Source organism: Camarhynchus parvulus, chromosome 4 (assembly GCF_901933205.1).
Source record: "Camarhynchus parvulus chromosome 4, STF_HiC, whole genome shotgun sequence".
Lineage (NCBI taxonomy): Eukaryota > Metazoa > Chordata > Aves > Passeriformes > Thraupidae > Camarhynchus > Camarhynchus parvulus.
The window spans coordinates 68,764,341-68,776,696 of record NC_044574.1 but is presented as its reverse complement, the minus strand read 5'-3'; positions in this window follow the sequence as shown (position 1 = coordinate 68,776,696).

The window sequence follows — 12,356 nt, the reverse complement described above, 5'->3', positions numbered from 1 at the left end:
TGTGCTCTTTGCCCTGTATCAGGACAAATTTCTGAAATGAACAGTCATCTGCTTCTGCAGATGGAGAGCTCTGAGGGAGGATTAGAGCTTTCCTATTGCTCACTGTAAACAAGCTCAGCCCCAGAGAGGCACAGAATTATCTCCAGTGACTCTCTGTGATCATACGACCATGTTCCTTCTAAATGAATGTCTCTGAGCACACAGGAACTGGCCTGTACAGTGCATGCATGCACAGAGCAACATTTTCAATGAATTCTTCACACACATGCAATAGAAACTTTCCATTATTGTATTTAGCAAGAAGAAACAAATGCTGTACATTAATTGTTGTTGATTTTCCATGACCGTGTTCACAGGGGTCTCAGGATGAGGGAAGAGATGAGGATCTGACTCCATGTTTCACAAGGCTTGATTTATTATTTTATGATATATATTACATTAAAACTATACTAAAAGAATAGAAGGAAGGATTTCATCAGAAGCCTAGCTCAGAATAGAAAAAGAAAGAATGATAACAAAGGCTTGTGGCTCGGCTCTCTGTCCAAGCCATCTGGACAGTGATTGGCCATTAATTACAAACAACCAACATGGGCCAATCACAGATGCACCTGTTGCATTCCACAGCAGCAGATAATCAATGTTTACATTTTGTTCCTGAGGCCTCTCAGCTTCTCAGGAGGAAAAATCCTAAGGAAAGGATTTTTCATGAAAAGACGTCTGCGACAATTTTCCCCATGTAAAAAAGGAGAAGAAAACACCACACAACCAGTCCAATTAGCTCTCTGGTACTGAGAAATAATTTAGTTCTTTGAAGGATAGCTATTGAGTTAGGGAAGGTCACCAAGGTAGGAGGAAATACAATACAAATACAAGATTAGCAATCTGCCAGTTTACTGCCTGACCACTAGGACACAACTGACACTGGTTTGTGTTACAGATAAGCACAGAGCCACAAGTCATAAGATAGTGATTATAAGAAGTTTGGCCCAAACCAGATGGTAATTTTTAAATCTCCTACAAGAAATAGGATGCCTTTGTTTGGAGAATGAAGACAACATGTAAAGAACAAGCTGCTGCAACAACCAAATAGAACCATCCATCATTACACCACTTTCTGGGATGCATTTATTGTGCCTTTGCCTAATGAAATCTGTATTGTATACTTCAGAGTAAAAAAAACAAGGGATTAAGGAAGACTACATTTAATCTTCAAGGAGTAGAGAATGTTCTTACTGCAGATTGTAGAACTGGCTTCATTCCTCTCACTGTGTAACCAGCTGGGTTGAAAATTGCAAACACTCAAAATTAGTGTTGGAGACCCTTTGCCAGGATACACATGCAGAAGCCTAGGGCTAATGGTTTTCTGGAAGCCCTGGGGAATATGTTAACATTTCTGTAGCTGACAAAAAACTGAAGAGCAACAATAGAAAAAATCAAAATAATTGCAGGTTTTTATCAAATTAATTTGCCAAATGTATTCCAAAGCTGCTGATTAGTGCACTGTAAGAGGATGGTACAATATACTTTGTATCTTTACATTAAGAAATTAATAAAGCAATTGGAACAAATATTACAAGAGAACTAAACAAATAAAACCAGGCAACAGAATCTTGTCTCTATTATTTAAATTCAATACTTAAAAACCTTTTGCTTGAGTAAACTTTCCTTGCTTATGTTTTTTCCCTGAAGAGGTTCATTTCTTCAAAAGAATAAACTAAACAGAAATAAATGGTAACTAATGCAAACATTGTCAAAACAGAGTCAGGCATAAATTTGGAAAGGCTTTTTAAAACTCTAATAAAAAATAATAAGATCCATTACAAGTAATGCTCATTCAGCAGCGTCAGTTATGACTGCTAACACTGTGCATTAAAGCAGCTGCAGCAGGTAGATTTAACAAACAAGGCATTTAAAGTGATAGAGTAAATTAAAACTAATTAATTGAGACAAGATTCAGAGCTACATATGGGAATACAGGCAAATTTCTCCAAGAGCTTGTACAGTGAAGCTGAATGGCACAGATTTGTCAGATAGAAAAATACTCTCAGCAAAAAGTTCCAGCATTTTTAACTGACTTGTTTTATAAACCAGCCATTGTTCACTTTATGAAAGGCATTGTAAATAGACTGTTCTCTTTTTGCAGGAAAAAGCCCAAACTGAAAAAAAAAAAGATGAGAAAATGCATTTTTCCTCTACACAAAGCAGGGAGAAAACCCAATACAAATTATCCTTCCCTGGAATCCTTTAACCAGGGTGGGTTTTGTGGCAGTTACAAGTACTTTTGGGTGCCAAAGTTGAAGCAAGAAGGGAAAGGTGCTATCAGAAACTACAGACAGACAAACACACATATCTGACAGGGCTGAAGGCAGACTCCTGAGCCTTGCTGTTAAATCCATTCTTATCTTTTTTTATTCTGCCAACACAGAGAGGTGCTGGGGACCTCCAGGAATAAGACTTTGTGAAGTGTTGCATTTTCTGAGATCACATCCAGGACCAGTGAGAAGATGCTGTAAGCAATTACTGAGCAATTGTACTTGTGGTTTAAATCACTTTTAATCAAAGGCTTCACAGCAGAAAAATGCTTTGACTGAACACAATCAGAAGTGTACACACAGGTGTTCTGTATTTAAAACAGAAACATTTTCTGTATTTAAAACATTTTCTGTATTCAAAATTATGCTTTCTCAATACTGTGTTGGTATGCTACCTTGTCCTTTGTGCCTCTGTTTACTTTGAAATGAGAAATAAAAATCATGGTGCTTCCAACCAAACTGTGGATTAAGCAACTACTACATGCTCTGAGAATCCTGTCATAACAAGGTGTGTAACAAAAGACACAGGCCACATTTATTATGCAGTCCTGGGAATACAGCACTGGGATTGATGTATATCAATACTCTCGTCCCTTAACAGCCCCTGCATTTCTCCTCTGATCAGTATATGCAGATCTTTTACTTTTTATCTAGATTTTCCCTTTGTTTTGGGTCAGCCTTTATGTAGGCATTGTATAAACCCAGGAGTGGGCTAATGAGGGAGAAACAAAGCTTCAGCACAGATCAGATGCGTGCCATAAAATCTTATTAGTAACATTATCTATTCTTCCCAGCAGAGGAAGGTCTAGAGACCTGTCATGTTTGAGCTCCACACTGCACTACACCTTTCCACCAACAGACCTGGTCAAGTAGGCTGGGACTAGAAATACCCTCCAGACTGCTAGGAAGCCATTCCTTTGAAAGAACAGAAAGGAAACACATACCTAATCAGCACTTGGTTGAGGGAAAAAAAATTAGTAAGTATTTCTTGGCAAGTCTCTAGTTTCTGGCAGACTTTGTGCATACTATCACGAAACTCCCACGTATTCTAAAGAGCTCTTCAAATATGTTTTTTTTCTTTTGGTCCATCAGTAATTGTCTAGCTTCATCCTCTGATAATTGCAGTTACTTCAAGTAGAATTCAAACAAGGGTCAAATTTGGCCTCATGTGTCCCATGGCTTGCTGTGAGAATGACCCACCTTCCCTGGCATTTGCTGTATTGTACAGAGAAGCAAGACTCTCTTCTCTTTTGGGAGTCCTTTGAACTTGTATAGAGTAGCTATTCCCAAGTGATTACTTCCTTTCTCAATTGATGCAACAAAAGAGCATCACACAAAAAAGAGTCCCACTGTCATTTTTCTTTTGAACACGCAGGCAATGCTGAAAACATAAATGCACATGTGCAAAAGCTCTCATCTCTGGCTCCTTTCTGATACCCATCAGCTCCACAGGAAAGTAAGAGAAAAGAGCATAATAAAGCTCCCTGCATCATCAGATTGAATGATTCTTTTCATTTTTAGTATTTGCAAGGATGCCGCTGGTAGCTGGAGAAAAAGAAGAGTGTACCTGTAGTTCTTCAAATTGTTACAGCTTAATGCAAAGTCTAGAAGGATGTCTAAAGGGGGAAAAAATTCCACTTGCTGGTAAGCACAAGGCACTGCTTTTTCCTGCCTTTCTGTGCTACTCTGGAGAGGAAGGCAAATGTCTTTCAGGCTTCTCCTTCATTTTCCTATTTAGGAATCTTTGTTTCTTTATGATGATGATTTCTGTAAATTTACATCTACACATACAAACAGAATATCTATAAAAAATAAATATTATTGAGTGGCTAGAGCTTTCTTTGATAAAAACTAGATCTCTACATTCGGTCTCACATGAACAGGGAAGTTTACACAAACCATCTGCCAGTGTCCCCATTTCTGTACACACTGGCCAGTGTAAAACTTTAGATTACATCAGACAGTTTCCAAAAAAAAAAACATCCTCTCAGTGTAGTAAATTTTAAGGAAATCCAGTTTAGTCTGGCTTCAGATTGGGTTAGAGCCACATCCTGCCTTCGGGTCCTCTCTGCTAGTGCTATTGTGCATTTTAGATATCATTTAACCACCAAATTCACAACTAATCCCTGAAACTGTTAACAGCCTTCAGTGAGCTGATGCCTACAGATCCAGGTTTGCTCTGGTTTATTCTTAGTCCTCAAACCTGAGTTTGAATTCCCTTTCCACTCAGTGGCCTGTTATGAGAAGCAGGGGGTGGGGTGGTCCAAAATGTGACCCCACAGGCTGGGCAGCTGGGACACCTTTACAGCTAACAAGGTTAGCTGGGACACCTTCTCCCTCCCACTGGGGAATTTCTATGGCCCAGATTTCCACTTCTTGGGCAAGGTTTCCAATCAATAGACCATTTCATAAGAGTTGGGAAAACCTTCCTCTGCCCTGGCTACACTTCAGGTCAAACTTAGTGCCATTTTTGAGTGTTCATTTTGGCTTGAGGATCACAAGGCCTAATGGATTTGCACTTTCAGCAGATTTAAAGAGGTTTAAACCTCAGAAATTACAGTTCAAGTGTCTGATTCTTACATGACCTTACACATCTGTCAACTAGAGCTCTAAATTTGTGGAGCATGTACTGCAGTATAACTTTATTTATAAACTATACAGACAGTCCCAGATGAGAATACCTTAGACTGCAGTAGGCTGAACTGAACTGAGGCCTTTCAAACTCAAATAATTTTCCATTATTTATCAAAAAGGCCATCAGAAGAAATACTCTTACATCTACTTGCAGGAAGTTTACTTCCCCTGGTAACAGAAGAGTAAATTTTGTTGTCTCTTTCTCAAAATGCAAGCATCTCTGTGTTTGAAAACTGGTGATGGGGAATCTTTAAAAAAAAAATCTCAAATACAATTTTACCAATAATTCCACCATCATTTTATGGACTAATTAATATGTCAGAATGCTAACATATTATCATTGATGGGACCTATCAGTTTGTTTTCAGCTTTTTCAGAAAGAAAAAGATGGATTTGTCCCCTCCAGACAAACTGCAAAAGTTACAGCAGATATCCTTCAGATTAATAAAATTATTCAGGCCTTTAAGAAAGCTGCAGATTTCTGATTCAAGATGAGATTGTAAACAGGAAACGATAATAGGGGGAAAAAGGCATTTGTACTGCTAAGAAATACATGGATTTTGGACATGTTAACCATATCCTGATAGGCACGGTAAAATGAGGTAGGATGTAACTATTTTTCAGCCACAAAATCAAATTTTCAGAAGTCTTATCAAGTCTGCTTTTCTTATCAGGACATGAAAAGCTAAAATGCTAAAAGCATTCTTCTATTAATCAGCTACACACCCGTCTTTGAGATGTCAGCTTAGTATTGGTCATTTTATCAATTGTCATCCCCTGTCTGAACTGCCTGTGGAGAAGAAGGTGACTGAGAAGTTTATGTTAAACAGCTGTTATGCCATCTGGCATCTCTGACTTCCATGACCCTTTCCAATCTGGCTTTCAGCCTAGGTAAGGTACAGAGACTACGCTGCCTTAATTGGGCTATGATCTACTCCTGGCCAAATGCAGAGGTCAACTTTCCAGGCTGATTATTATAGATTTGTCAGAGACCTCTGCTGACATGGACCAGAGAGTTTTGCTGACTCATCTGCAGAGCCTGGCAAGGCTGGCCAGGAATCACTGCAGTGACCTCTCCTCTCCAGGAGCTCTCAGAGGGCAGTGCCCAACAATTGCTCCTCTGCCCAAAGGGCTCTCACCACCAGGTTTTTCCATCATTCCGCTCTGTCGCCTGTTCTTGTTCAGTGTTTACATGAAGCTTCTCAGGGGCAGAACAAGACCATTTGAGCCTGTTATTTCATCAAAGCACACACAGCATTTATCTCTGTTCATTGTGCTTTTTCATCTGGTGCAGATGGTCGAGTTGACTCATGTGCCAGCGCTCGAGGAGTTTGCAGATAGGGGCAGGCAGACTGGTTTAAATTCTGCCTTCACTGGTTTAAATTCTACTTCCACTGGTTTAAATTCTACTTTCATTTATTTTTGAGAAAGACATTAATGAGTGGGAGAAAGTAAAAAGGTGAGACTTGGCTCGGAATCTGTTAAGTCACAGCTGTGGGTTTAAAGTTCAAAAGAATTATTTGGCTCAGTACTACAGAAAGGCCACTCACAAAAGAGCAGGAGAGCCACTAATTACACTGTTGGAAGTGAAGAGAAAGTAAAACAATGTCTTACTCCACAAGGAATACTCTAATCCTGAAAATATTAATTTAGCTATTTACCCTATTACCAGACCTTTTTCATAAAATTCTAAAATATGTGTACTATATTAGGGTCAAAGTAGTAATATATGTTGGCTTTTTTGTTAATATACACATTTCTTGAGTTTGCAAACCAGGAGTTTCATACTTGAAGCTGCTTATGAGCTATTAAACAAAGCAGTAGACACTGTTGGAAAAGCAAAACTGCCAGTGATTACTTGCTAATAAAAAGGATACTAATTATTTATGAGAGACATTTGGGCAATTATTCAATTATTTTAAGTTAGATTATCGATAGTTCGCTGCTGAATCAAAAAGAATACACCGGGTTTTTCACTGACCTCACTGCTGAAATAAAGCTATTACTGTTATCAATCTATTAGACTTCACAGATCTTGGAAATAACTTTGCATCACCTCATAAAGCACAGGGGGGAGCAGCAATCTCTGAGCTGTATTATGTTCGTCAGCTCACAGCTTTCCAATGAAATTTGCCATTTCTTCTGGAGAGCTGTTCTACACATATCACCTTAGGAGCTCAGCAGTGTTTAAACCTAACAGCCTCAACATTTACTGAAATTTCTTATTGAAATGTTCACCCATGAGCAGAGCTTTACCCAGAAGCACAACTTTGCATAAATACAATCTACAGAGCAAACTGTTCTAAAAACAATGAGCAAGCACACTGCAGATCAGCAGATAGCATGCCCCAAAACAACCATTACCTTAAAAAGAATACATTTAGAAGCAGCTTTTTCGACTGTACCCAAGACCAGACATTTTTCTGTTTGTTATTTTACCCATACACTAACTCCCATGCATTTATACATTATTCTATTTGAACCAGTGTTCTTATTTCTCCTCCAAAGCCTCTCCTGCCCTGTGCTTTGTTGCAGCAGGCCTAAGGTACCAGTGGCTATGAAGGGCCAAAGGATCCTGCAGAAGGTAAGAGCAGAGCCCTCAGGATGATGTGGGAGAAGATAAAACACAACAAAGGGTCCTGGGCTCTCACAGCTGCAGAAAAGGGAAGGCACCCAGCCTCTTTCCTGTGTGCTCCTGCTGTGAGGTTTTAATCTTCTCTAATTCAAGTATTTCTAGCAACGACTAAAAAAAAAAACCCAAAAGTCTGACTTCCTCTTGTGAGATCTGAGGAACAAAAGTCTAGGAAACTCTTGGTGACTGAAAAGTTTTACCTGCTCAGAGAAGTGACAGATAAGTGTGCTTCCCTATTCTTTAATCAATTTTATATGGCAAAAACCTTAAAGATAAAGCATATGAAGCTCACAGTCTATAAGAGGAAAAATGTTTAAAGTTTCTTGAACAATACTGACAAAGATGGCTGGACAAATACCATTTGTCCACCCCTGTATCTTAGGAAATTAAGCACTAATGGTATCTGAGCAATATTATGTCCTTCTGAACCATTTGAGCATTTTTTTTTCATACTTTTAGCTTCAAGTTGCTGGAGATATTCAGGTTTGGAAGCAGCACTGCAAGCACAAAGTGGAATTCAAGCACATACTTGGTTCATTCTATTGGATTTGACACAGACCTGCTGTATAAAACAAAATCATTATTCTTCCTCAACCCAGTATTTTCATGTTTGTTTGTGGCCATACTGAACAACAATATTTTAAATCAAATAGTAGTTTTAGTTTTTTTTTTTTTTCCTGAAAGTAAAGCAAGATTATTATCAATATAAAATATATAAAATATATTCTATTTTCCTGCAAAATGTTACCCATACACAAGTAGGTATCTACTATACATAAGGCACACCAGGGAGCATCTCTGTTTCTTGCACACAATACAAAGGTATTTCTAGACTTAAAGTTTCATGACAATTACCAGTAATTTAAAAGGTAAGCTATTGAGACAATATTAAAAAAATGAGTCAAAAAAAGTGTACATGAATATGGAAAACTAGGTAAGATTAATGTAAAAGATTTCCAGACATGGAAGAACAGACATGAGAGGCATCAGCTTGCTCCTGTTACTGATTTTATGCATTAATTATGAAGACATGATAAAAGCCTTTTAGTGACCAAGGTACTGGCTTAGGGAATAAGTGATTTTAGAAGATAAAGATTTCCTTTTTCCTCCTGGTGTCACTGCTGGGCTGAGTTAAAGTTGACTGTCTCAAGTCTCTCCTGTAATTTAAATCCATTTCAGGACTTCTTTCTAAAACACATTTTAAAAATATTTTAAAAAATTACCCTTGCCTATATATATTTTTTTAATTATATAAATACTGTTGCTAAGTTCACAGTTTTGAAAGGTCTTATCTATTTTTTTTATTATTATTTTTAAGGACAACAAGTACACATTTCTTCTCCTCCTACCCCAAATTCCATATTTCCCACTTTATTTCTATTTATGGCTTATATCTCTATGTATGTCTTTACATGAAAGAATAGCTTACTCATTTGGAAGCTCATTAATTTAAACATGAGTTTACTGCTCCTTTAGAGAATTCCATTACCCTATGTGTGCACAGAAAGCTTCAGTTTTCTATAGCACTTTTTTACTGAAGAAATCACTAAAATGTTTTGCTTCTACATCGATGAAATAGTATAAAATATCCAACAGAAGTCATAAGGAGAAAATTTATCAGCTGTAATTTTGAAAGCAGTTAACTGTTTAGATGCAACCTCAGTTCAATGTGTTTATAATGCAAAAAAACTTATACTCCCACCTACATATTTAAACATTTACAGTTACCTTGAGCAACCAAATAATGAAACTACAAAGCCTTCAGGAAGAAATCAAGGGAAGTTTCTAACTCACTGACTATACCAAACATGAGAAAACCAGCAAATTATAATGATAGCTTGGATAATATTGGTTTTAGTTAGAAATGTTCTGCATTAGTTAGACATGTACCACATAAATAAATTATTTAAGAATTCTAATTAAAGACTATTAAGAATTAAAAGACCTTTATTTTTCTTCTGAAAACTTCAAGTGTCAATCCAACTATTAATATTCAAGCTTTTATCATTCCTAGTAAAAGAGTTGAATACTGCAGTGTGAAAATCCAGTTTTCCTCAGAATACATAGTCAAGTGCTCCACTGCTGCAAACCTGACATTCAAAAGCCTCATCTACAACAGAATTACATATCAAAAATATCCATATTTCAAAAAGATTTTCAATACCTAGCAACATGAAGTTGACTCAATTACAGTATTTATCACAGAAAACATTATTTATTTAAAGCGCTGACATCCACTACCAAATGCAAAGGAAACTCGAGCCCTCTTTGAAGACAGACAAGGCCACAGAGTCTCCTCCTTGCACACAGAAGCAGATGTTGCTGCTGCAGGAGTGACAAAACTAAAACCAGAAACCAAGGAGAAGCCAGGTGAAAAGGAGGCCTTCAAATATTGTTCTTAATTTAGTATATCAAATTGAACATTTTATATATATATATGCTTATACTGATAGTATTTAATTCTTAATTAATCATACAGTTAAAATTAGTTGTTATATTTTAACTAAGACTTTGGGGTTTGTAACTGCAGTTTTAACTTTGTTTTTAAGTATCATTTTTTCCCAGAAATCTGTCTCTGTCTAAGGAAAGTTTTCTATATCTTAGAAAGTCAGCCTTTGCTCAGACAGGACTCAGCGCTGGTTTAAATTATGTTTACCTCATCCAAGTTACAGAAAAATGTGATTATGTGTAAAGGGGCAAAAAAGGAAAAAAACCCGGCCTGATGGTGTTATTTTTTACAGCATGGATAAACAGAATAAGCAGTAAGGTAGCAGTTTTGAGTATGAAGAGATTGAATAAATTTTAGTATTTTCTGTGAATGGAGTATTTTGTATTTTTCCGTCTCGAAGTCTTTAGATGCATAAACAACAACTCCAGCAATAAAGAAGCCTCATAATTTATGTTGTTTGGTTTTATTTTTTTCTTCAATTCTGAGTAGTACAAAGAGGGCTAAACACTTCTGGTGAGTGACTTAATATGTCCGAGATTGTATGAATTTGACACTTTAGCTAGTGAAACATTTTCCAGTTTTAAAAGCAGTTATTGCCTGAATGGCTTACACTTCTCAATGTCATACTCCATCCTTTACATAAAAATCATATTGGCAATTATGCCATAGGTTATATTTTTATCTATCTATCTATCTATCTATCTATCTATCTATCTGTCTGTCTGTCTGTCTGTCTATATATGTATATATAGATAGATAATAATATATTTATATATATATGGAATATATATATATTTATATATATGGAATATATATATATATATATATATATATATATACATGGAAAGTACTTCTAAGTGCACACTTTGAACATATTAGCATTTCAAGTGATTAAAGAATAACAAAAGTTACAACTTTTAAGCCCAAACATCCCAGTAATATAATTTAAGGAAATAGTTTTAAAATTAAAAGCTGCAGAAAATGTAGTGCCAGATCACTTAAGAAATCAGTCAGAAATCAGGCCTGGTACTACCCCAAAATGACTGGTGGCCAAGCATCATATTCTGAAGACAGCCAGGAATGGAGTGCTTGTCTTAATGCCATTTATAGGGCTGTGCTGGGTGCGACTGGCAGTGTCCATCTTTATGTGCAACTGAATTGTCAGAAACACACAGAGCTGTTTTACTCTGCTACTGAACATTGTCCAGACTTATGACAAATCATGACACGTTTTTGGCCTGCCTAGTTGTTAACCCACTTGGATAGATGACAGCTGCATCTACAAATGCCCAATGGATTATTAATGCTTCCACTGCAAAGTGCAAGGAATGGTTGAAAGTGATTTCTTGTCATTTTAAAGACTGAGCCATTCTTAGAAGAGAGGAAGCAAACCCCCTAAATGAAAGATTTTAAAAAGTGTGGATCCTCCAAACTGCGACTCCTTTTCAGGAGGGAGACCTGACATCACAAGGTTGGGATAAAAAAAAAAGGAAAATTAGATGAAAAAACAGAGTTAATCTAGATATTTATTTAAATACAGGTTGGGTTTTCATTGTTCTCTGTTTGTACCTATATAAAGTTTTTCAAGACCTTTTATTCTGCAATCTTATGAAGGGGAAAAAACCAACCAACCGTACAAAAAAAAATTTAGTTACTTTATGTTAAACAAGCCTGAATTAAAGTAAAGGCCTAACTTCGTTACAGTCTGATCCTGAACTCAGTGGCTGAAGAGCCTTGAGTTCAGAACTGCTTTGCGCAGACACCAGAACATTTACACATTGAATACATCCATAGAACGTTCTACATGTGGTGCAGCGCTGTGCTTGGCTGTCAGGGACAGTCTGGGAGGTGAAACATGCTGCAGTGACCAGAAATGCCATCCCACAACACTGGGGAGCCCCCAGTTCCTGATCCTGAATGATTAGCGTATTTGTAGACATATGGAAATCCCCATGAGGATTTGAACTTTGGAGTAATAAAGCACTGGTCTTCATAAAAACCGTTTTTTATATTCTGTGGAAGCTCTTTACGAGCCTCTCTGAATAACCTGGTAACACAGAAGTTTGACAAAAAAAAAAGAGATTTGTTTGTCTTTTCAAATAATCCAAAAAATCTAGAAGATCCTGTAGATGAGTCTTCATTCTACCTGATACTAACAAAACATTCAGTTTCTTGTATGAGCAAAAGTTATAGCATCTAATGGATATGTCTGCCTTCCATAAAATAATAAAAAGACCTCCTAGAACATTAAAGTCAAAATAATTTATTATCCTTAATCCCAGATTTTTTTTAAATATGGAAACCTATATATCTTTAATATTTTGATGCC